We start from the raw sequence: 27,200 nt of genomic DNA on the forward strand, positions 1-27,200 counted from the left end.
TTGCGGTTATCAGCCTAATGTGTAACCTACGACACCATCAGGCTCCTTTTACCTCACCAGTATAATGAATACAAATTATGACTGCATTGATGGTTTAATCTGCATTCCCATAAATACTGAGGTTGAGGGTTATCTGTAGATAATTGTGTTTCTTCATCTATAAATTACCAGTCCAGATTTTAAAATTAGTATGTTTATAAAAAGTTCTTTATATATTCCAGAAATTAATTTTTTAAATTTATTGATATATTTTAACTTCAATGAGGTTTTAAATGTTCAGTATAGATTGTCTTGCTTCTTCAAGATCTCAAGGGATGAATTTTCATTAACCCAAGTGTGCAAGAAAGCTGGCAAAAACAAGTTTTAGAGGGATGGTGAGAAAAAAAGAGGTGCTGATACCAAGGGCTCAATAGAAAGCAAATGTCTAGAAAGAATGATGGCAACATATGTATAAATATGCCAGACACAATTGATGTATGGATTGTTAAGAGTTGTAAGAGCCCCCAATAAAAGGATATTTTATTTTTAAAAGTTTTAAAATCATTTTATTAGGGGCTCGCACAACTCTTATCACAATCCATAATACATCCATTGTGTCAAGCACTCTTGTACACTTGTTTCCCTCATCATTCTCAAAACATCTGCTTTCTACTTGAACCCTTGGCATCAGCCCCTTATTCTTTCCCCTCCTTCCCTGGTACCCCCCCTCCCCTATGAACCCTTAATAATTTATAAATTATTACTTTTGTCATATCTTACATCATCCAACGTCTCCCTTCACCCACTTCTCAGCTGTTCATCCCCCAGGGAGGAGGTTATATGTAGAGCCTTGTAATTTGTTCCCCCTTTCTCCCTCACCTTCCCTCCACCCTCCCGAAATTAATTCTCTTTAGTTATATATTATAAAAACATTTTCTACAAGATGGTAGGGTATCTTGCAATTTCATGTTACCTTTTGTGTCCTTTTTTTATCTACACATTGAGACTTCACATTCCAGGTATTTTTAAAAGAAATCTTTCCCTGTCTTGATATCATATTCTTTTATATTATTTTTAAAAGTCTTGCTTTTCATATTTACTTCTTTAATTTTTTAGGAACTGATCCTTGGAGACACTATCAGGTAAGCAAGCTCAATAGTCCAAAACAATCAGCTGCTCTGTAGGAAAAAGAAGCTGTCTGTTTTGTAAAGATTTAGTCTCAAAAACCCTATATAGGAAAAAAAAAAAAAACCCTATATAGGACTGCTACGAACCACAATTGACTCAGTGAAAGTGGGTTTGGTTTGGGGATTTTGTTCATAAGATGTGAGGTAGTTCTCCCACGTAATCATTTCATATTGATGACCATTTGCCCATATACTGCTTCAGCATCTCACTCACTCTTCACTCACAAGCAAAACTCTGTCGTGTATTAAATTTCCTTATATGTACGGGTTCAGTTTTTGGGCTCTGTATGCTGTTCCATTGGTTGATCTAGATCCCTTTTAGTTATTATGGCTTGATAAGTCTTACTATTTGATAGAGTAAGTCTCCCTCTTAATTTTTCTTGACAGTTTGATCTATATAAATTTTGGATCTAGCTTCTGAAATTACATGAAACAAAACCGCACAGAATTGCATTTAACGTATAAATTAACTTGGAAAGAATGGCCATGTTTTTAATATTGAGTCTTCCTATCACTAATATGGCTTTCTGCAATTTATTTAGATTTCCTCTAATGTCGTTCAATAAAATTTTATAGTGTTGTCCAAAAATAGTTATGGGCATCTTTCATTGATTTTATTCATAGGTATTTTTCCAGCTATTGCTTTTTCAAATTATGTTATTTGCTACTGACATATAGACTCCAATTATATATTGATCTTTGTTCTAACCATCTAGTTTTCTTTAATAACAATAGTAAATGATCTTGGCCTTTTATATAGGTAACATTCATCTCATTAATAACTCATTGAATGAGTATGTGAACATTCCTTTTTCAAGACTCATGAAAAGCTCAAGTGCTTGGTAGCATTCACTCATAAAACTGTATGGATCTGGGACTGTGTAACAATAATTTGGGTTTCTTCCCATTATTATTACTGATTCAATGTCTTTAATGGTTAAAGGGTTCAATGAAAAATTTCCACTTCTCAGTTAGTTTTGGTAAATTACACTTAATATATTTTTTAATAAACCATTTTATTGCGGGCTCTTCCAGCTCTTATAACAATCAATACATCAATTGTATCAAGCACATTTGTACAATGTTGCCATCATCATTTTCAAAACATTATCTTTCTATTTCAGCCCTTGGTATCAGCTCCTCTTTTTTTCCCTTCCTCCCCCCTTTCTTCCCACCCTCATGAACCCTTAATAAATTCTTTTTATTTTCATATTTAACAACATCGCTGTCTCCCTTCACCCACGTTTCTTTTGTTCACTCCCCTGGGGTGGGTGGTGGATGGTGGGTGGGAGGTTATAAGTCAATCATTGTGATCAGTTCTATACGTAACTTTTTTTGTTAAAGTGCTTTCCCTATTTAAGCTAATTTCTCATTGGTCTTTATATCTTCCATTTTCATAGTTCCTAGGTATTTCTTATTTAAAAGTATCTTAGATTGTTTTAAACTATAATTCATTAAGTGGGGACTTGAGATATACAAATGAAACAGAATACAATGGTTATTACTTATAGAAATTAATGTATGGGTGCAATTAGAGACATCTAAAATATAAATACTGATGAATAACAAATTCACAAAGGACAATCCTTCCTTTATCTTCGAGTACAGTGAGGTCATCCTTACTAAATACTTTTTATATATTATTGACAATATATTTCATACTGAAATTTTTCTTTCATTAAACCCACAGAATGAAAGTATCAAGATTGGAAAGAAAGAGAAGTAGAAATTTAAACTATTATTACTTTAAGGGAAAAGTCTTTATTTTTGCCCATTTCAGTTCTGCATAACAAAAGAGATATCTCTTTGGTTTCAATATGTTTACATTGTTGTTTCAAATAAAGTGTTTTCTTTCATTAACCATAGTAAAACTATTTGTATATAAATACCTGCCTACTGAAAGGAAGAACTAAACCTATTGATTTATACTAACACTTGATGCTACTTGTAGAAGGTCTAGCAAGGAGCTCCTAACTCAATTTGCAAAGTTGATTGAAAGTCATTAGTTCTTCCACTCCTTCCACAGTAAATGTGGTGCATTAAAGATCTAGAAATTCCTGGTATGCTGGATCCCTTTCTGACATCCACAAAAAGCTTTAACCATCTAACAGAAATAAGCAAGATTTCTTTATCTAAGAAAAAGGCTCCAGAAACACGAGAGAGCATGACCATTACAGAAAATCTTTTTTTTAAATTTAATATAGAAAGTTCATGGAAGAAACCAAAACTACTATCCTACCTGTCCTCCATTTAATAAAACAAAACCTACCGCCATCAAGTCAATTCTGATTCATAGCAACCCTATAGAGAGGGTTTCTGAGACTGAATCTTTACAGGAGCAAGACAGCCTCATCATTCTGCCCAGATGCAGCTACTGACCTTAAGGTAGGCAGTCCAATGTCTAACCCACAGCACAACCAGGGCTCCTCTGTACTTCAAAACCCATCATTTTGAAAGCTTTCCTTCCTATCCTAGCACATCCCCTTTTCTAGAACTGTATTATAGCACTTGTTATCATTCTGTTGACACTTAGCTATTTACTGCTTATATTATTATTCATCTCTCCTAATTTCATTTTCTTATTGAAAAATAAAAGAGCAATACTCTAAGAGAAATATTGAGACTGTATACACGAGGGTGCTACAAGAAGTTCATATATGAAAACATTTTTGTTACAGATGAAAAAAGTAGGCTTAAAAAGGAAGTATATCCTAGAATACAATTGACTGAAATTATAATTAAAGCTATTTTTGAAAATAACTAAATAAAATAAAATGTCTGTCATGGGGAATTAATCCAAAGATCTACTTTCTCTGTTCCCAAACCACCAATACTGAGTTCTACAGAAGAGAATCAGAAACCAGTTGGGAACTCATATTAGCACAAATGTCTAATCTTAACTGTTGCTTAACCTGTTCATATTTCATCTATATATAAAATATATATCTGTGACAATCCACCCCCACCACAGTCATCAATGACTATCTAAATCTCAAGCCCAGTACTATGTATACACATACTTATATTGTGGATCTTCCTCCCAGAGTGATCTTCTACCAAAAGGAGAAAGAAAAATCTGACCTCACATTTTTCCAAGGTACCGTATGTTTTTCTTCAAATCTTTCTATAAAATGTTAAGACAATGATTTCTCTTTCTTTAGTCTAATAACCCCTTCTCACCTCCAGTCCCCTTCCTGTTCTATCAAATCACAATGTGCAATATATTCAAACTTCTCTCTACTGTCTCATCTCTATAAACATACAACAACCACTAAACTCATACTTGAAAAAAAATTATTCAGCTCTACTTCTCTTACAACTGCTCACTTGCTTCACAGAAAGTTTTCTAAAGGTAATCTATATTTGCACCTCTCGAATGCTTTTAAATCTACTGTAATTTAGCTTTAGTCTCAATCAATAAATATATTAGTCTTGCTAAGGTCCTCCTACTCTTTTTTTTTAAAAAAACACTATTAGTCATTTCTTCCTGCTTGTAAATCTCCCCTGGCCTGAGCTTTCCCAGAAACCAATCTCTAGTACTTTTCCTACCTTCTGGGGGTTTTTTTTAGCCTTAAATTTGATAGTTTTGAAACGATGTTTCAAAGGTTTCCACCATCTATAGAATAAAGTCCAAACTCCTCAGTATAACACATAGGATTCTTCATACTCTGGTCCCTGCTTGCTCTTTCAGGCCCATTTTCTTATCACACTCCCACAGGTACCTTTCCCTTTATTCACACCAAAACCCTAGCAGTTCCTCAAAACACAATTATCTTTGCATCTTCAATTCTGGTTGCCTTGCAGATAAAAGACGTTCAACAAAAGGCAGAAGATGATCACTAACCATTTAGGCTTACAGTAAGGAGAAGTGAAGATCCATGAATGCTGAAAGAAAAGCAATGGAATTTTACTGAAGGCGGGGGAGGGGAGGGCGGTAGACTGGAAACAGGAAAAAAAAATGTTTTGAATTTTCCCATAGGAAATGGTAAAATGACCCATTGACAAAATGATGAATAGAACATTTTCTACAAATACAACCCATTGCTTCTCTTGTCCTAACTTTTGTCCATGCTGATCTTAAGAGTTCAACATACACTAAAGCCATGTAATTTTCTAGAAGTGAGATGTGCAGCTACCTAAAAAAAAAAAAAAAAAAATCACTGAAACAAAGTCCCTCCCCAATCGCTCTAATATTTCCCTGTTACTGTTCACAAAAACACTGACCCTTAGAAAGGTACACGAAGCAATGCCTATGTGCCAGATACTAAACTGGCTACAGGAGCCAGTAACAAAGGTGCTTGGCTGCTAACGGGAAATTTGGTGGTTTGAACCCAACAGCTGCAGTCTGCCCCCACCCCTACAAAGATTACAGCCTTGGAAACCATGCAGAACACACAGAATAGATTTAATGGCAATGGAGTTTTTGTTTTGTTAGGGGAGGTGGGGCTAGTAACTGGGTATTGTTTTCAATATTACTATATATAACAGCTACTAGTATAGTATGTTATAATCTTTACCAAAAAGTCCTTGTAAATGAAATATTCTTTTTCCCATTTAGTGCAACACAGGATCTAACAAAGTCTAATGCTCTTTCCTCCTAAGGAAGCAGATACACAAAGGCATGGCTTTAAAATTTCATCTCACGTACCCCTCCCAAACATGTATAAACCCAGTCAAAAGCTAGGCCTCCATGGCTGATGTGTCGAGTATTCAAAAATAAGGAGAGACATTTGTCAAGTTCATTCTCTGCCAGTAAAGTTACTCTGGCTTTTATCTGTACTTCCAATTCCTAACTTCATCAAACCCTAAGAAACATACCTGGTAAATATATTTATATATGAGGATGGGGAAATAGATCTATATGTATAAATGTATAGGTTTAGTATTAAGGTAGCAGATGGCCATTGGGCCTCTACTCAAGTACTCCCTCAATGTAAGAATACTTTGTTCTATTAAACTGGCACTCCATGATGCTCACCTTCCCTACACCATTGCTGAAGACAAATGGGTGCATAAGCAAATGTGGTGAAGAAAGCTGATGGTGCCTGGCTATCATAAGATATAGCGTCTGGGGTCTTAAAGGCTTGAAGGTAAACAAGCGGCCATCTATCTCAGAAGCAACAAAACCCTCATGGAAGAAGCACACCAGCCTGTGTGATCATGAGATGTCGATGGGATCAGGTATCAGGCATCAAAGAACAAAGCATCAAATCACTGTGAATGAGGAGGAGTGCAGACTGGGGACCCAAGACCCATCTGTAGGTAACTGGACATCCTCTTTCAGAAGGGTTGTTTCAGGATGCAGTGTAGCAACAATGAAACATACAACTTTCCTCTAGTTCCTAAATGTTTCCTATCCAGCACGCCACTATCATGATGCCAATTCTACCTTACAAATCTGGCTAGACCAGATGATGTACACTGGTACAGATAGGAACTGGAAACACAGGGAATCCAGGGCAGATGGTCCCTTCAGAACCAGTGCCAAGAGTGGCGATACGGGAAAGGTAGAAAGAGGGTGGAGTGGAAAAGGGGAACCAATTACAAGGATCTACATATAACCTCCTACCTGGGAGATGGACAACAGAAAAGGGGTGAAGGGAGATGTTGGACAGTGTAGGATATGAAAAAAATAATAATTTTTATAAATTATCAAGGGTTCATGAGGGAGTGTGAAGTGGGGAGGGAGGGGGAAAATGAGGAGCTGATGCCAAGGGCTTAAGTGGAGAGCAAATGTTTTGAGAATGATGAGGGCAATGAATGTACAAATGTGCTGTATGCAATTGATGTATGTATGGATTGTGGTAAGAGTTGTATGAGCCCCCAATGATTAAAAAATATTTTTTTTGCTCTTAAGTTTTGAGTCTGTAAGAGACAGAATAATTAACAACCCGCAAAATCTGTCCATATCCCAATCTCTGGAGCCTATAAATATGTTACCTTACATGACAATAGGGAACTGTGATTCAATTAAGAATTTTGAGGTAAAAAGATTATCATGGGAGATCAAAAACGGCGGATCGCAACCTGTGGGTCATGACCCCTCTTGAGGGGTTGAATGACCCTTTCACAGGGGTCGCTTACGACCATCAGAAAGCATATATTTTCTGCTGGTCTTAGGAACTGAGACACTGTTCCTCTGTCTCCAGGCAGGTCCGCCCACCTACGAGTACCCATCGTGAAGACTGTTACCCATGCTACACCATGCTTCAAGACAAAATTCCATTTATTTGTCATTAGAAATAAATATTTCATAACACATAATAATTACATATTATTTGTGATTAATCACTATGCTTTAATTAAGTTCCATTTATAACAATGAAAATACATCCTGCATATCAGATATTTGCAATATGATGCATAACAGTAGCAAAATTAGTTATGAAGTAACAACAAAAATAATTTTATGGTTAGGGGCGTCACCACAACATGAGGAACTGTATTAAAGGGTGGCGGCATTACGAAAGTTGAGAGCCGAGCCACAGGTCAAAAAGGTACCTTCTGTCAGAGAGACAGGAGTGTCAGAGTGAGGTCAGAGAGAGATTTGAAGGTGCTTCCTCTAATAGCTTTGAAGACAGAGAAAAGAGTCAGAAGTCAATAGGTAATTCTACAAGCTAGAAAAGCAAACAGATTTTCCTCTTGAGTCTATAGAGAAAAAAAAACAGCTCTGCCAACACCTTAATTTTAGGACTTCTGACTACCAAAAAAACCCCTTTAAGATAAGGAATGCAAGGGTAATTCAACATTAGGAAACCAATCAATGCAATATATTAACGGAACACAGGTAAAGGATCGTTATGTTCATCTCAATCAATGCAGAAAAAGAATTTGAAAAAATATTCACCACACTTTAATTATTAAAATACACTCAACAAACTAAAAGCAGAAAGGAAATTCTTCAATATGATAAAGGACATTTTATGAAATACCTACAGTTAATATCATAACTCAATAAAGAAAGATTGGGAGGGTCCCCCTTAAAGTCTGAAGCAAATCAAGGATACTCACTTTCACCACTGTTATTAAATATTGTGCTGTAAGTCCTAGTCAGAGCAATCAGGAAAGAAAATAATATCCAGTGCATTCAAACCAGAAAAGAGTAAAACTATTCACAAATGATTTGATCCTAGATGCACAAGAAAGCTAATAATGAATTCAGCAAAATTATGTTATACAAGGTCAATAACCCAAGTATCAGTTGGGTTTCTATAAAACAGCAATGAGTGAACTAAAAAAAAATTCCATTTACAATAGCATTAAGTAAATTTAATCAGGGAGGTGAAAGACTTGTACACTATTCACACGCTTGTTCATTGAAAACTACAAAGCATTGCTTGGAAGAAATTAAAGAAGACCTGAATAAATGGAATTCTGTATTCATGGATTCATAGCTTAATATTGTTAACATGTCAAAGCAATCTATAGATGCAACACAAGTCCTATCAAAATTCCAATAATCTTCTTCACAGAAATGAAAAGGCCAATCCTCAAATGTATAGGGAATTGCAAGAGTCCTGAACAGTCAGAGAAATCTTTAAAAAGAACAAAATCAGAGGACTCACATTTCCCAATCTCACAACATACTGTAACGGTTCAGGAATCAAAACAGCCTGGTGTCAGTATAATAGGCACATAAACCAATGGAATATAAACAAAAGTCCCTTGGTTTTTTACAAGGATATTAAGTGTATCCAATAGAGCAAGAATAGTCTTTCCAATAAATGGTGCTGTGACAACTGGATCTCCTTCTGAGAAAGAATGAAATTGAACCTATATCACACATTATATAAAAAAATTAACTCAAAATGGATAAAAGGTTTAAATGTAAGAATTAAAACCATAAAACTCTTAGAATAAAACATAAAGGGGGGGAATGGGGAGGGAGGGAGGAAAAAAAGAGGACCTGATGCAAAGGGTTTAAGTGGAGAGCAAATGCTTTGAAAATGATTAGGGCAAAGAATGTACGGATGATCTTTATACAATTGATGTATGTATAACAGTTGTATGAGCCCCTAATAAAATGTTTAAATAAATAAATAAAAATAAAACATAAAGGAAATACTTTAGGATATACTTTTCCACCGTAATTTTTTTTAAAAAAGAAAACATCATCGCGATCAAGTCCATTCTGAATCATAGCAGAAAGAACTGCTTAACTGCTTCATTATTTCAAGTGCTGTTAATCTTTACAGATGAAAACTGCCTCATCCTCCTTCTGCAGTTGGCTGATGTGTTTAAACCAGTTTAAATGAGTTAACCCACTGATTTGGGTTTCATCAAAGTTTAAAACTTTTGTGCATCAAAGGATTTTACTAACCAAGTGCAGAAACAAGCGACAGTAAAAAAGACGTAGGCCCCCATATATGACAAGAGCTTAATATCCAGTTTATCTGAAGAACTCCTAAAATCCAACAATCACAAAATACAGTCTAAGCATGGACAAAGTAAAGTGCCGGGGCGGCTACAACAGATTCTTATATACCAACATTCACTGCAGCATTATTTACAACTGTCCAAAGCTAGAAATAGCCAATTTGAACCCAGTCAGTGGCACCAAGGAAGAAACAGGCTTCCAAAAATGTGCTTCCAAAAAGACTCAACAAAAAAAAAAAATACAAACACACTGCCAACAAGGGATCCCAGCTCACAGAGAAATAAAAGACCAGTGGGTTTGAACCAATGTTGCAATTAGCAGTCCAACACTTATCTGACAGCATCCCGAGGGCTCCTCCCTAAAGATTGCGGTAAAACAGATTCCAAAGTCACAAATCAAAAACAAAAGATAACAAAATGTGCAAAAGACTTGAACAGCCATTTCACCCCCCACAAAAAAAACACAGACAGCTAATAAGCACATGAAAAGATGATTACATCGCTTAGTCATTAAGAGAAATGCAAATACATCACAATGAGATGCCACTTCACACGCACTGAAACCAAGAAAACAAATGCACTGCCATCAAGTTAATTCTGACTCATAGCCACTCCATAGGGTAGGGAAGAACTCTCCTGGTGGGGACAGAACTGTAACTCTTATTGAACTACTACTGACAATGAGCAAACCAATGGGCAATCACTAAGACACAAGGGTTCCTTCAGTCACTAGAACAGTTATTTAAAAAAATTATAAACAGTGGATTGTTATAAGAGCTGTAAGAGCCCCAATAAAATGATTGAAAAATAAAAATTAATGAAATAATTTTAAAAATAAAAATCGCAAGTATAGGTGAAAATGTGGAAAAAATTTAAACCCTCACCCAATGTTTGTAGGACTATAAAAAGCTATTATGGACACAAGTTGGGTGGTTCCTCAAAGGCTATGCATAGAATTACCTTATCGCCCAGCAATTTCGTGCCTAGATACATACCCACAAGAATTAAAAGCAGGAGCTCAGAGTCTTACACACCAGTATTCACTGAAGCATTATTTTTTTAAGGTGTTAAATTTTTTTTTAATCATTTTATTGGAAACTCCTACAATTCTTATCACAATCCATACATACATCCATATGTCAAACACATATGTACATTTGTTGCCATCATCATTCTCAAAACATTTGCCTTCTGGTTGAGCCCTTAATATTGGTTGCTCATTTTCTCGCTCCCTCCCCACTCCCCCCTACCTCATGAACCCTTCATAATTCATAAATTTACAACAACCAAAAGGTAGAAAAAACAAAGTTACCTATCAACAAATGAGTAAATAAACATATAAATACACATGCATATGTTCACATCCAGATACACTTGTGTACACACATATATGCTTACATTTATATGTTCATAAAAGCACATGTGTATACATGTCTATGTACATGCTTATGTACATGTGCATAGACACATGATGGAATACTTAGTCATAAAGAGAACTGAACTTCTGAGACATGCTGCAAAATGGGTGAACCTTGAAAAGATTATGCTATATAAAATAAATCACATACAAAAGAGCAAATAATTGTATTATGATTCTACTTATATGAAATATCCAGAATAAGTAAATACAGACACCAAAGTTCACTCTTCATTAGTAGAGGCAGATAAAAGAAGAAAAGCACTGCTTAAAGGACACAGAATTTGTGTTATAATGGATGAAGCAATTATAACCAGAGAGTAAGGAATGGTACACACATGGCAATCACTGAATTATACATATAAAAATGATTGAGATGTTTTATCACATATCTCTACCACACGATTAGAAAAATACATCTCCCATACATATCTTCTTACATGTTGCTACTTTTAGTTCTACAGGAGAGATCCCCAGAATAATTTTATTAGAAATTGTCATACTTCCCACAATGGCTGCAGCAATTAATATTTCCCATCGATATTAAACTTAACTCATGGATAAAGGCAATATTCTTATAATTTATGCCAAATTTCTTTCAAAAAGGATTAGGGAACTTAAACATCTGAAAATTAAACATTACTTTATCCTGACCACTAGGCAAATTCACACTGCAACCTCTCACCACCCTTAGGAACTCAGCAGTATCTGATTTACTATGACTAGAAGCAGCGGACGTTACTCCCTTCCCTTTCCTCAGTAAAGCCTACGGGAAAAAGAACCACACAAAAAGGAGAAAGCCTGGGCCACCTCACCACTACATCATTTTGAATTTAACCAGTTGCTACCAAATGCATTTCAACTCATGGTATTACATGTCAGAACAGAATTATGCTCCAGAATTTTCAAAGGCTGAGTTTTCAGAAGCAGATTGCCAGACATCTCTTCCACAGTATCACTTGAGTGGACTTGAACATCCAGCAGTTGAGGGTGTTAAATATTTGCACCATCCAGGGACTCATGTTTATTTCAGAGAGCCTTGGTGGCACAGTGAGTTACCAATTGGGGTGGTAATCTTAGAGTCAGCAGTTCTAATCCACCAGCAACTTCATGAGAGAAAGATGAGGTTTTCAACTCCTATAAAGATTTACAGCCCAGAAGGACAGTTCTACTCTATTCTGTAAGGTCACTATGAGTCAGAAAAAACTTAATGTTAGTAAATACAGTCCAAACCAGGAGCCCTGGTGATACAGTGATTAAAATACTCAGTTGTAAACCAAAAGATCAAACCCAGTAATGGCTCCATGTGAGACTATGGCAGTGTGCTTCTTAAAGGTTACAGCCTTAGAAACTACTTTTCTACTGGGCCACTATGAGTTGCAAACAACTTGAGGGCAGTGGACTTGTTTTGGTTTATAGCCAAACCTATGTTTGCCTTAAATTGCTTAATTTTATAGTATTATTATCTCCCCAGCCAAAAAAAAACTAAAAGAAATTCTAGATTCATTTTTTTCTGAATATTTTCTAAATCCCATCAACTCTACTTAATAATTCTTCTATTCATTTTAACTGCCATTACTTTCCTCCAGCTTTATAATAACTTTGGTCTGTACTGGAAGCTTCCTAATCAGTTTCTTTCACCTTGCTCTCCTCCAATCTATTCCTCATAATGTTGGCACAGATTTTCCCATCGGATAAAGCCCAATCCCAAGTATGCACAGTCCTTTATGGTCTAACCACAGCGGTTCTCAACCTTCCTGATGCTGTGACCCTTTAATACAGTTCCTCATGTTGTAGTGACCCCCCAACCATAAAATTGTTTTCGCTGCTACTTCATAACTGCCATGTTGATACTGTATGATTCTGGCGACCCCTGTGAAAGGGTCCTTTGACCCCCAAAGGGGTCATGACCCACAGGTTGAGAACCTCTGATCTAACCCTTACCTCTTTTTCTAGACTCATCTACCACCACATTTGACATATCATGTTTCAACAAAATTTAACTACACAGTCCCCAAAATACACCAAAGTATTTTAACAACTCTGTCAGGAATTCAAATTGGTTCATTCTAGTTCAGCCTCCTGCTGAGAATTTGCAGATAAGCTGAATAAGGTATACATAGGAAGGATTTTGCCAATATGTAGATTCTGAATCAGTTTATCTGTGGTGGATTATAATCAATGTCAACATATATTTAAAGTAGCTAATTTACTGAAAGAGTCTTGGTGGTGCAGTAGTTACTAGTTGGGCTGCTAATCATAAAGTCAGCAGTTTGAAACCACCAGCCACAACATGGGAAAAAGACAGGGCTTTCTACTTCCATAAAGAGTTACAGTCTTAGAAACTCAGAAGTTAGTCTTAGAAACTCGACTCCATGGTAGTGAGGGCTGTTTGTTTGTTTCTTTTGGTGACTGAAATACGGTCTCAGTAGGTGATCAAATGGAACTGACCATTGAAAGCCCTGCTCTGTGCATTTACCTAGGCTATTCTCTCTCCATTATGTAAAAATAAATCAATCATTCCCTCTTTTGTTTATGTGTTCTTCTATTACTCTACCTAAGGAGACTGATATATAGTGGATTACAAGGTGGACAGCTAATCAAAAGGTCAGCAGTTCGAATCAAGCTTTATAAGAAAAAGATGAGGCTTTCTGCTCCTGTAAAGATTTATAGTCTTGGAAACCCCAGGGAGCAGTTGTACTCTGCCCTACAGGACCACTTTTGAGGCAAAATCAACTCAATGGCAATGAGTTTTGGTTTAATCACTATAACTAGGAGAATGCAGTGTTCTTATTGGTCAGGCCAGGGGTCCCATAAATCAGAATGGACTTGACATTAGGCAGTGAGTGAACATCACACACACACCCTTGAAACCAATGAGCTAAATCAGCCCCACTCAAGTCACATGAATTACAAATGGATGATGGTTCCCAGGGGAAAATCAGGAAGTCATTACCTCAATAAGAGGAAAGGAAAAAATAGCAGGCAAAAAACATGTCTTCTCTTTAGTGGACATAGTGGTTATCTTCCCAAAATGAATCTTATTTCCCCTCTCAACTGCTGAGGTTTGTATATGACCAATTGTTCCACCAAGGGAAAGAGGGGAGACTACCTACTCCCTTAAAAGATTTACAGCCTTGGAAACCTTACACAGGGTTACGATGAGTCAGTTAATTCAATGGTCAGTGAGTTAGTGGTACTTCTTCACTACCTCCAAAAGTAATCCCCGATCTGAAACAAAATTCTCAGTGTGGACAAGCAAAATCAGCACTATCTATTAAACTGTTAAAAATGCAAATTCTTATTAACTCATCCCCAGACCTACAGAATAAGAAACTTAGAGGACAAAGCCTAACTGTCTGTTTTACCAAGCCCTACATGTGGTTCTGATGCATGTTCAAGTTTAAAAACCACTGGTCTAGGCAGAGAAAGTAACAATTATAGTTCTAAGAAGCACAGGTTTTTGCGACAATGAACAATGTGGGTAGGGGAATGGTCCAATTAGTATGAAGTTCTGATGTCTGTGTTGTCTTTTTCTCCCTTACTTCCAACAACTAATGAGGAAAATAGACAGTCCAAAAGCCAAAGGCTTCATCTTGAACTACCAGGAAAGCTAGCCTAAGGGGAAGGTAGTCAAGATACTGCAGAAAAACAGAATCAATGAAGAAAGCTAATGGTGCCTGCCTATCAAAAGATACAGCGTCTGGGGTCTTAAAGGCTTGAAGATAAACAAGCGGCCATCTAGCTGAGAAGCATCAAAGCCCACATGGAAGAAGCAAACCAGTCTGACCACAGGCGCAGAAGGGACCAGTTATCAGACATCAAAGAACTAAAAATCCTATCAATGGGTGCCAACCTCCCTGATACGATCAATGAAGACAAACGTGTGCATAAGCAAATGTGGTGAAGAAAGCTGATGGTATCTGGCTATCAAGAGATATAGCGTCTGGGATCTTAAAGGCTCAAAGATAAACAATTGGCCATCTAGTTCAGAAGCAACAAAGCCCACATGGAAGAAACACACCAGCCTGTGTGACCACAAGCTGTAGAAGGGGTCAGGTATCAAGCATCAAGGAACAAAAAATCCTATCATTGAAAATGACGGTGAGTGCAGAGTGGAGACTCAAAGCCCAATGCTAGTCAACCAGACACCCCTTATTGAAGGGTTGTGGGGAGGAGATGAACCAGGTAGGGTGCAGGGTAGCAATGATGAAACATATAACTTTCCTTTAGTCCTTAAGCACTTCCCCCCCCCCATTATCATGACCCCAATTCTACCTTACAAATCTGGCTAGACCAGAGAATAGGCACAGATAGCAACTGGAAACACAAGGAATCCAGGACAGGTGACTCCTCCAGCACCAGTGGTGAGAGTGACGATGCCTAGAGGGTGGAGAGAATGTGGGGTAGAAAGGGGGAACTGATTACAAGAATCTACATATAGCCTCCTCCCTGGGGGAGGGACAGCAGAGAAGAAGACAGGAGGGGGGAGGAGACGTCGGACAGTGTAATATATGACAAAATAATAATAATTTATGAGTGATGAAGGGTTCATGAGGTAGGGGGAAGTGGGGAGGGAGGGGGAAAATGAGCAGCAGATATTAAGGGCTCAAGTAGGCAAATGTTTTGAGAATGATGATGGCAACAAATAGTACATATGTTCTTGACACAATAGATGTATATATGTATTGTGATAAGAATTGTGCGAGCCCCCAATAAAATGATTAAAAAAAAAAAAAAAACAGAATCAAGCCCTGAAAGCCTGATCAACCCACACAAGGGTTTCTCACTCATGGGCTTTCAATTATAGGAGTCAATTAAATCTCTTTACTTCAATTCCAGTTGGATTTTCTATTACAGAAATTGGTAATATCCTAATATCCACTATATCAAGTAATAAAAATAAACTCACTGCCATAGAGTTGATGCCAACTCATGACCCTATACAGCAGGGTAGGGCTGCCCCAACGTGTATACAAGACTGTAACTCTTCACAAGAGTAGAGAGACCCATCTTTCTCCCAATCAAGTAACAAACCTATCCTTAAATACAATAACTCACTGCCATCGAGTCATCTGAGACTCACAGTGATCCTATAGAACAAGGAAGAGTTGTCATGTGGGTTTCCAAGACAGTAACTCTTTACAGGTGTAGAAAGCCTCTTCTTTCTCCAGTGGAGCTGTTGGTAGTTTCAAACCTCAGAACTTGTAGTTAGTAATGCAACCAACCCATAACCACTACACCAGCAAGGCTCCTAAATAAGATAAGGAGAATGTACTAACAAATTCTGTTTAATCAAGAGCCCCTAAAGTAATGTGGTCAGATTTAACAAATAAAAATACAGAATATACAGTTAACTTTTAATGTCAGATGAATTATTTTTTAGTGTAAGCATGTCCTAAATATTGCATGGAACGTATTATGTGCATATTATCAGGCAATCCTACTTTAACCAGGCCCCTGGCTCAGCCCTAGAAAATCTAAGAGATGCCTGGGTCAGCTCCCATTGGACAGATGCAATAGCTGCTCTTACAATTCAGGATTACCAACAGTCTGGAATTAATGTTCTGCAACAGATCTGAACTATCTAATTGTCCTTTAAAAACATGTTTCTTTCTAAAAGCCAACAAGGTTGAGCTAATCTAGAGGAGTCCCAAGTAGCCCATCCAGTGGTGACATGGTGAAATTTTACCAGGGTATATTTTCTGTTTATACACCATGGTAAGAATGTAGAGTTGGGAACGGAATCTCTAGAAACTAGGTCTATGCCACTGCTTTGCCTCACAGCTATTGGATTATATCAGAATTCTTGGTCTAGCATTCAATGTTGACCCAATGTAACTTGTCAAACTTTTTATTCACAATTACTTTTGCTTAATGCTTGTTATAATTTTCTAGTGAAATATTCCTCTTGGGGGAGAAAAATAAAGCTTAAAAAGAGATACACCCAAGCAGCTCACGGAAAGCCTTAAATTTCTCTGAAACCTGAAATTAGTCGTGTCTTGAAATAATGGTTAAGCAAATGAACTAAAGTCAGACAACCAGTGCTCAAATCAGCTTTACCAATTACTAGTTTTTGTGCCCTTGGGCAAATTACTTGCCTCAGTGAACTGCAGTTTCATCATCTGTAAAATGGTGATAAATAGTACCTACACCTCACAGGTTGTTGTAAAAATCAAACAAGATAATATTTATAAAGTGCAAACCTGACCAAAATGCAACCACTTTCACTTCCATAATTTCACCATTGTGCAAATCACCATCATCTCTCACCTGAATTACACAGTGCTGTTAATCAAAAATGTAAACTTGCAGACTCAGATATCTATTCAAATGTTTACAGTGGCACAATTCACCAACAGCCAAAAGGGAGAAATAATCCAAATGTTTATCAATTAATGAAGTGATAGGTAAATTGTAACTCTTTACGGAATTAGAAAGGCCTTTCTCCTGAGGAGCTAGCTGGTCATTTCGAACTGTGGACCTCATGGTTAGCAGCCCAAAGTGTAACCACTTTCCAATTGAGGTTTTTCTGTTTAACTAAGTTGTTTTTGTTATGGTATATTTTTCTGTATATGGAATTCAGAATAGGTTAATATTGAGACAGTACTGGATTAACGATTTCTTGGGGGGTGAAATAACAATGAATATAATTTAAAAAGTCTAAAATTGATTGTGGTGATAATTATATAACTCTTCTTAATATGACTGATCTATTGAATGATATATTAATTATATGCCAATAAATTGTTATAAAAAAGAAAAAATATTATTCTAGCACAAAAAATTATTTTCAGTAATGCCTTTTCCATAGAATTCCCATGCAGATTTTCAATTTTTATTTAAGGTTGGAGCTAGTCTTTATTCAAGACTGAATCTAGTTTTATTTTTAAAAATAAAAACTGTAACAGTGAGATTACACAAGTATTTAAGATTATTCAAACACAAATGTTCTAAATTTATTGTCCTGTATCCTTAGACAGAGCCCTGTTAGCACTATAGACTATGTTGGACAGCTAAGCCAAAGTTAGTGGTTCAAACCTACCTGTCACTCTGTCATAAGAAAGTTGAAGACATCTGCCCCTATAAAGATTTGTAGCTTCAGAAACTCTATATAAGGTCACTATGAATAGGAACCAACTCCATGGCAGTAGGTTTTGGGTTTGGGGGTTTGGTTAGCCAAAGGTAGGCAAATAAACAGAGCATAAAACAGGAAGGCCAAGACTAAACCATGATGGAAGGTGCTACTGGCCTTAGCTTTTTGTTGATTCACCACTACTCATAGGACTGTTTTCATAATGGTAAGAGGCAGGCAAAATGGTCTGGTCTAGCAGGTTGAAAATAGAATCCTACCTCTTCTATTTTAGTAATAATACCCTCTTACTTTATATGACTTACAAATATACCCAAGGAATTTATGCCAATTCAAGTCTTACACATACTGAAGCCAACTGCTATAATAGCAACATTGGGGAACAATTTTCCATTTGGTCTTGTGTTGTGTAAAACTAGCCTACCAAAGTCAAAATCTTACTATTCATTTCAAATTCTTCAGTTTCAAAAATGACTATTCCAAATGATAAAACTTTATGAACAAAAATAAAACCTTATGAGCAAGGTCTTTTATTTTCTAAGTACAGGTTTACAAACAAGACTCATTCCTAATCCTAAGTGTCTTTAAGTCAAATTTGTAGGTAAGTGAGAACAGGTCCATCTTGTTCTTATTTAACCTTACTTTTAGGTGTTCACCTGTTAACCACAAGGTTGATGGTTCAAACCCCCAAGCTATTCGGAGAAAGATAAGGCTGTCTGCTCTCATAAAGATGTATCATCTTGGAAAACATATATAGGGTCACTATGAGTTGGAATCGACCTGATGACAGTGTATTTGTTTTTTGGTTTGTGAGTCAGGCAACCATAACCCAGAGACTAAACATATTAGATATTTTTATTATTTCTTTTCTTAGGATAAATTATCTTTATAATTTAAGGCTTGTATGGAACCAGCATTTTAAAAATTAAGACATAAAATGAAACTGGTCAGGTGTAAGACTTAAGAAAAATATTTGGGCACCCAAGTGTTCAGTGAAAAAAAGAAAGAGAGAGGAAATAAATACAAGGGTCTGATCTCCAAAAGTTTACCTTGTTGTGGACTTTGGGGCCAGAGCGTGGTGCCCCAGCAGACTGGACTGGAAAACACTCCTAAAGGCCAACAAACAATCCTTGAACTAACTACAAGCTGTTTTTTCTTGTGTGTGTTTATTGTCATTGGTTTGTTGTTGTTTTGTTGTATATTGTTGCTTGGCTTTGCTCTGTCTTGTTTTGATGCACGTTATTATCTCCACAGCTATGTATAAATAAGATAGGCTGGATGAACAATGTGGAGGAGAAAACGAGACCAACAGTTCCGGGGGAACATGGAAGATGGGGAAGTGGGGGAAAGGTCATGATGTTAACAAACCCAGGGGTAAGGAAACAACAAGTGATCCAAATCGTTGGTGAGGAGAGTGTAGGAGGCCTGGTAATGTATGATCAAGGGTAATGCAACCAAGAGGAATTACTGAAACCCAAATGAAGGCTGAGCATGACGGGGACAAGAGGAAAGTCTAGTGGGACACGAGGAAAGTCAAAGGAAATAGAGGAAAGAGCTAGGAGGCAAAGGGCATTTACAGAGGTCTAAATAAAGGCATATAAATATGTAAATATATTCATATATGAATATGGGGAAATAGATCTATATGCATATATTTATAGGTTTAGTATTAAGGTAGCAGAAGGACATTGGGCCTCCACTCAAGCAATCTCTCAATGCAAGAATACTTTCTCTATTAAATTGGCATTCTATGATATTCACCTTCCCGATACAACCGCTGAAGACAAAGCAGGTGAATAAGCAAATGTGGTAAAGAAAGCTTATGGTGCCCGGCTATCAAAAGATATAGCATCTGCGGTATTAAAGGCTTGAAGGTAAACAAGTGGCCATCTAGCTCAGAAGCAACAAAGCCCACATGGAAGAAGCACACCAGCTTGTGCGATCATGAGGTGTCGAAGGGATCAGGAACAAAAAATAATATCATTGTGAATGATGGGGGGGAAGTGTGGAGTGGAGACCCAAAGCCCATTTGTAGGCCACTGGACATCCCTTTACAGAAGGGTCCAGGGAAGAAACGAGCCAGTCAGGGTGCAATGAAGCAATGATGAGACATGTGATTTTCCTCGAGTTCCTCCTCCCCCACTATCATGATCCCAATCTACCTTACAAATCTGGCTAGACCAGAGGATGCACACTGGTACAGATAGGAACTGGAAACATAGGGAAATCCAGGGCGGATGATCCCTTCAGGGGTAGGGGTGTGAGTGGCGGTAACAGGAGGGTGGGGTAGAGAGGGGGAACCAATTATAAGGATCTACAAATAACCTCCTCCTTAGGGACAGACAACAGCAAAGTAGGTGAAGGGAGACGTCTGACAGGGCAAGATATGACAAAATAATAATTTATAAATTCTCAAGGGTTCATGAGGGAGGGGGGAGTGTGGAGGGGAAAAAATGAGGAACTGATGCCAGGGGCTTCGGTGGAAAGCAAATATTTTGAGAATGATGAGGACAATAACTATACAAATGTGCTTTACATAATTGATGTATGTATGGATTGTGATAAGAGCTGTATGAGGCCCAATAAAATGATTTTTTTTAAGTTTACCTTGTTGAGATAAATTATATATTTTAATATCATAATAATGTGATTTAGTGTCAAAATCATAAAACACATTCTATTATTTTATAGGAACTATGAATAGAAGTTAAGTTAAAAAGTTAGAGAAGAAACCTGTGGGATTCTGCTTAACCTATTACTAACCAAATGGTTGGTGGTTTAAATGCACCAGTGGCTCTGTAGCAGAGCTGACTATCTGCTTCCAAAAAGATTACAGCCAAAGAAAGCCTATGGGGGAGTTCTACAGGGTCACTGTGAGTGGAATCAACTCAACAGCAAACAACAATAAAGTAAGAAATGTAAGTCAGTAGAGCCTCCGCTTAAAAGGAATGTAGAGCCATTGAATATTTCTGAGAAGGGCAGTAAAACAATAAGAGTAACATTTCAGTAGGAAAATTTGAGCTGAAAATTTCAGGATAAATTTGTGGAGTACCATAGAGAAAAAATTTTTTTAAGAAATTTGAAGAGAAAAAAAACATCAAACAGTTAGGAGGTATTACATAAGAGCCTGGGCAGAGACTTGCTTTATTTATTGCTTGCTACCCAAGTCTCACTTTTCTGCTATAAGGTGTAATAATAATAGTCATTGTTTCATAAGGTTGTTGTGGGAACAAAATAAATTATAAATGTATTTAACATAATTATTTTAAATAATTATTCAATACACATCAGCAACTATTAACTTCTACCTTTATTACGAATCATTTCAAACAGAAGGTGATGAAGAACTAGACAAGGGCAATAGGAATTAAAATTAAAGGATAGCTTGGAGTTACATTTCCATAGACTCATGATATTAGACCCTAGAGAACACTTCCAAAAATAACATGACTAAAATTTGGTACTTGTTTAAATGTCATGGATGAAGAAAAGAATAGAGGAGCTTAAAAAGTTTTAAATGCTTTTGAGAATGATGGTGGCAACAAATGTACATAGGCGCTTGACACAATGGATGTATGTATGGATAAGACTTGTACGAGCCCCCAATAAAATGGTTTTTTTTAAGTTTTAATGCAAGAGTTTTCTTGCATTTCTAGCAGAAGTCATACTCTTAAATATAAGCTGCCATCTATTAGGTAGATACTATGTGCTGGACACTGTGCTAGGCACTTGATATAATACAGTAATCCCGACTCAGCAAGTTAAGTGTTAGTTGTATAAACTTGGGCAGGGTAAATGGTAAAGCTGGTTTAGAAATCCTTATCATTTGTTTTCAAAGTCTATTACGTTATTTCTACTACACTCAGGCTGCCTCCCCTGCCCTACCCACATTAATAACAATAAAAAATGTTATCTCATCTCACAGATACATTTGCAATTATTTTATATACCTCGCTAAAAGATGGTGGCCATTAACATGTCCTAGTTTTTTCTTTTTTTTTTTTTTTAAATATGGAACGCTTCACGAATTTGCGTGTCATCCTTGCGCAGGGGCCATGCTAATCTTCTCTGTATCGTTCCAATTTTAGTATATGTGCTGCCGAAGCGAGCACTCTAGTTTTTTCTATATTCTAAAAAATATATAAAGGCATGACATGACAGTGAAGAGCAGCGGTTCTCAACCTGTGGGTCATGACCCCTCTGGGGGTCAAATGACCCTTTCACAGGGGTCACCTGATTCATAACAGTAGCAAAATTAGTTATGAAGTAGCAATGAAAATAACTATGGTTGGGGGGGTCATCACAATATGAGAAACTGTATTAAAGGGTTGAAGCATTAGGAAGGTTAAGAACCACTGGAGAGTATATCAAACAGGAGAATCATCATACTTCTATTAAAGCATAGATAAACTATACTAAATGAAAGCAATGATTAACTCTATTCCATGAGAAGATGGAAAAATGTTTGAATAGGCCTTTACATTATTTGATATTAACATTTACCCTATATGGTATTAAAAAGTGATATATTCTTCATAAAAGAAATACTTTACCATTGGGAGAAGCAGTTATATAATAAAGTGAATCCATGTTCAGGCTTAAAAGGAAAAATACAACCTCTGAACATGCCCAACCTGCCAAAAGTAAGGACCCCATAGTGACAGGTGACCTATTTCTTCAGTGTGCCTCAGCAGACATTTTCCCCAACCACAGAACCAGTATGGCAGTTCACCAGAATGCTGCTTAACCCAAATTTTTACGAGGACGAAAATACAAAGTGTAACAAAAAAAAAGAAAATACAAAGTATTCCAGGATAGGCAAGTAAGTTTCCTGAAACAATCTTTTCATCAGCTTCAAAGAAGTCAGAAGATATTTTTGCAGGCTGGCCACTAAAGTATGTAGTCAGGTTAACTTCTTGACTAGTGATTCTCAAAGTATGGTGCTAGGAATCCATATGAGACTCCAAGACCCTTTTCAGTGATTCCAAAAAGTCAAACTATTTTTATAATGTTACTAAGATGTTATTTGTATTTTTCACTCTCATTCTGACAACTGTACAGTGGGATTTTTTTCAATTATGGCATGTGAAATTTCTCAACAGATTATAGACACAGACACACCACATATTAAAGAAATTTACAAAAATGTAAATCAGCAACACTTCTCACGAGTTTGGTCTTTTGGAATATACTTTTTTATATCATAAAAAAAGCAGGTAATGGCTTTATTATTTATTGACTGTGAATTAAGTAAAATTTTCTTTAAATCAGTTTGATTCTAATGTGGTAGATATCAGTATATAACCTACTTAAACAAAAGTTCTTTAAAACTGTAAACCAAACTCATTACCATAGTCCATTCAGATTCATAGCAATACCATGGGACAGAGTTGGACTCATTCCTTAGGGTTTCCAAAATGGTTAATATTCACAGGACCAGACAGCCTCTCCCACAGAGCAGCTGGTGGATTTGAACTGCTGAACTTGCAATTGGCAGTCCAACACTTAAAAGCTGGGTCCTCAATTTTTAAGAGTACAGACAGGTACTGAGACTTTAACCAAAAAAATGTGGACCACTTTTCTGTATCGGTTTATGATTTATCTTTAAGTGACAATTAAGTATATAATTTTCTAATCTACTTCAAAAATGTTGCAGCCTTAAATTTTAGAAGTTTGTTTTGATTTTTAAAAAAACTACAGATAACTTTACAATATCCCATTAACTTAAAAATAAGGTAATTTATTGAATCTTCCCAAAATAAAAAAAAGTCACCACTAAGGTGCCAAGATGAGAGATAACAATCTGTAAACGTGGTACGTGAGAGTGTGTGTGTGTGTGTGTTTAAGTACTCTTCTAACATCTCTTATAACAAAAGGCAGGACTTTCTGAGAGGCCTATCCAGCAACTGTTCTGCTGTGGAATAACTGCAGTTCCTGTATTCACAACAGCAATAATAAAGATTCTTACAAGTAATTCTATGTGCCTCAGTTTTAACATTTGCAAAACAAAAAAAGTTTATGTTAACATTTGAAAAATTCATTATTTTTACTGCTGCAAAAAATACATTAAGATTGAAACAAATTTCCTTTTTGATTCAATCCTTACAATGGCAGTGATAAGTCATAACACCCATGAAGTTACTAAAAACCTTCAAGATGTATGGTAATGATAGGTATTGGCAAGACAGGCAGAAGGGAAGCACCTATGAAAAGTCATTTTTTGAGAGCACATGAGAAATAACTCGCAGCAACCCTCTAGGCATAGTAATACTGCCTCTGTGGGTTTCCAAGACTGTAAACTAACTAGATGGCCAAGGGCATGAGAAAAGAAATTTAAACACTTACAAACTTTGTATTTATAAAAAGGGAAAAGAACAAAGTCACTGCCACTGAGCCAATTTCAACTCAACCATAGAGGACAGAATAGAACTGCCCATTACGTCTCCAAGGCTGTAGATCTCACAGGTAAAGGAAGCCTCATCTTTCTCTCATAGAGAAATTGGTGGATTCAAACTGATGACCTTTTGGTTAGCAACATAATGTATAATCCACTTTGCCACCAGAGTTCCTCTTCACATTTATAGTTTGATCAAAAATTAAGAGGAAAACTATGTAAAAAATATTGCCACCAATACAGCGAAAGGGACAAAAATCAGCAAAAGTCTAATTCATAGCTCTTTTAATTCTAAATTATTGCAATTGCCAAGAAATGAGGTCACCATGGACCTTCCACAGGAAAAAAGCACCTAAAGACTAGAAACAGTTTTCCTTCTTTATCAACTCAACAAATTCATTCAATCATCTACTAAACACTAGTGCAGGCCCTGAGAAACTAAGAAGCTCATAATCTAGTAGAAAGATAGCTCCATAGGGGAGGAAGATGGGACCACAAATAGCCCCAGAAGCAACTCTGTACGAAAAGGCTCCACAAGAAGTGCTAGAAGAGGAAGTGAAAATGAGGAGTAACTCCCAATAGAAGAGATCAGCGACTGTATCTGGCAAAATAAAGGCATCTGAACCAGTCCTAAACAGATACAAGGGAATAACAATGAGTACAAGGAAGATTCTGTTCTAGAATTGAATGTGGTGACGATTGTACAACTCTTCTTGATATGACTGACAGTGTGGCATGGATGAAGAGCTAACAAAACTGTTTAAACAAAACCCATACTACAGGGCTTCCAGAAGTCTGTGGAAAAAATAGAATCAAAAGACAATTGTGATAGTTACATAATTTCATGTCAACTTGAAGATATATTAAAGTGTAGGGGTGGTATTCAATCTGCCCATCAGGTCACAGCCTGATGGTGCCTCCTTGTGGGCATGGCCTCCTTATAAGGAACCTCCCCCTCATTGTCTGCCTTCATCTTCCTGTTGGTAAGCCACTCTGAGATCTGCCAGAGCCCTGGAGATACATACACCACCATTGGTTCCACTTGACTTTATACGCACTGGCCTGTGATCTTCCCGTATTCTGCATCATTGCATGTGGCTTCAAAGGCTGAAGAGGGACTTATGGACTTGCCTTGAATTGGGCTGGATGTTTTCCTGATATACAATTACTTCTTGATATGAAGCTCTTTCTTAAATGTATATGAGTGTCACTGAATTTGTTTCTCCAGTCAACCCGGCCTAATACAATAACTATTCCACGAACATTGTGACGCCTCCTTGTATAAGATTGCAGCAAACAGCCACAGAAAGTGAAAGGCAGTCCAAGAAAGGGAAAAAGTAAACACTCAAGCAACACCGTAAGTCCATGGCTGTCAAGTGACAGTCGCAGTGAATCTATATGACAGAGTAGAACTGCCCCATATAGGATTTTTAAGAGAAAATATTTATGGAAGCAGACTGCCACATCTCAGCTGGCAAGTTCCAACCACCAACCTTTGTGTTAAGCAACTATGCTATGCACTTAACCACTGGACTACCAGGGCTCTTTATTCAACGAATACCAAGTACAAAACAGTTGCCATAGAAATGAAGACTAACTTACGCAAGGTAGTCACTCACTTCTGGCCAGGTTCCATTCCCACAACTCTATTGTAAATCAGATCTGACATAAGTCCAATGCCTTTTGGTTTTCATTATCATTGACTTTCATTACAAGCATCTTTATAAACGGGACCTTTGAACATCTCCAAGTGAACATCTGAGAACGTCACTAGCAAACTATGGACTGCAACATTGTACGTAATACATATTACTAACTCTAAGATGTACCACAATAAACACATATAAATGTTTTTAAGTACAGTTGGTGGTAACTTGAAGACGGTGGATATTTGGGAGTATTTGCATTGGAAAAATAGGTTGGAAACGATCACAGAGGGATTTAAAAGATAGAGACACAATCTGGAGGGGTTTTTTTCCCAGTTGATAAAAGAAATCCATTAAAAGGTTTTGAAAGCACGGTAGAAAATCATCATTAAATGATACTTTAGTATTACTCATTTGGTGGCAGTACACACTGGGGCAGACAGTTAGTATCCTATCACACCAGAGCAGGCAAGAAAAAATAAGAGCCTGATAGGGAGCTGTTGAGGATGGAAAAAGGCAGACGCAAGACATGCTCCAAACACATCACTAATGATTTACTTACAGTTTTTAAATATTTTAAAAGCTTAACTTATCAAATAAAATAAGGTTGGCATTCACAGTCTCTCCATTAAAAATTCACTTCACTGGCAATATTTCAGCATACACAAGTGTGCTTCATTTTTTAAAAGCTGTTAGAAACTGTATTCTACGTTAAGGCTACGTAATGGGTAATAAAGAGCAATGTATGAATATTTTCAATATCCTGAAAGAATCTAAATATGTAAAATGTAATTCAATGATGGATGTTTTAAACTCCAAAGTTTATTTCTACAGGATACACAAAGTTTGGATCAGAATTTTCTATACAATCATACAAGACCCACATCACTACATAATTGTAAGTCAACTTAAAATCAATGCCCTAGCCAATATGTTTCTACTAGGTCAATATTTTTCAACCATTAATGCCCTCTTGATTTTCTCCCCTCTTCCTCACTCCCCTCCTTTTCCCAACAAGTCCCCTTTGTATGTCTGTAAGGCAAGATATACAGTATGATTCTAGGGTAGTTAGAATATATGCAATTCTTTTTTTTAATCATTTTATTGG

At 36.8% G+C, this 27,200-nt stretch overlaps 1 protein-coding gene and 1 non-coding gene across 2 annotated transcripts in view; both read right to left on the minus strand.

Annotated features, from left to right (window-relative positions):
- Positions 1–27,200, minus strand: part of PIK3R3 (phosphoinositide-3-kinase regulatory subunit 3) — a 111,403-nt gene that overhangs the window by 81,615 nt on the left and 2,588 nt on the right. The gene's annotated exons all lie outside the window — the stretch shown is intronic.
- On the minus strand, positions 22,058–22,164 carry LOC142438149 (U6 spliceosomal RNA). The gene has a single exon (XR_012782578.1). It is a non-coding gene; the product is annotated as a U6 spliceosomal RNA (small nuclear RNA).

The sequence above is a fragment of the Tenrec ecaudatus genome, chromosome 1, assembly GCF_050624435.1.
Source record: "Tenrec ecaudatus isolate mTenEca1 chromosome 1, mTenEca1.hap1, whole genome shotgun sequence".
Taxonomy (NCBI): domain Eukaryota; kingdom Metazoa; phylum Chordata; class Mammalia; order Afrosoricida; family Tenrecidae; genus Tenrec; species Tenrec ecaudatus.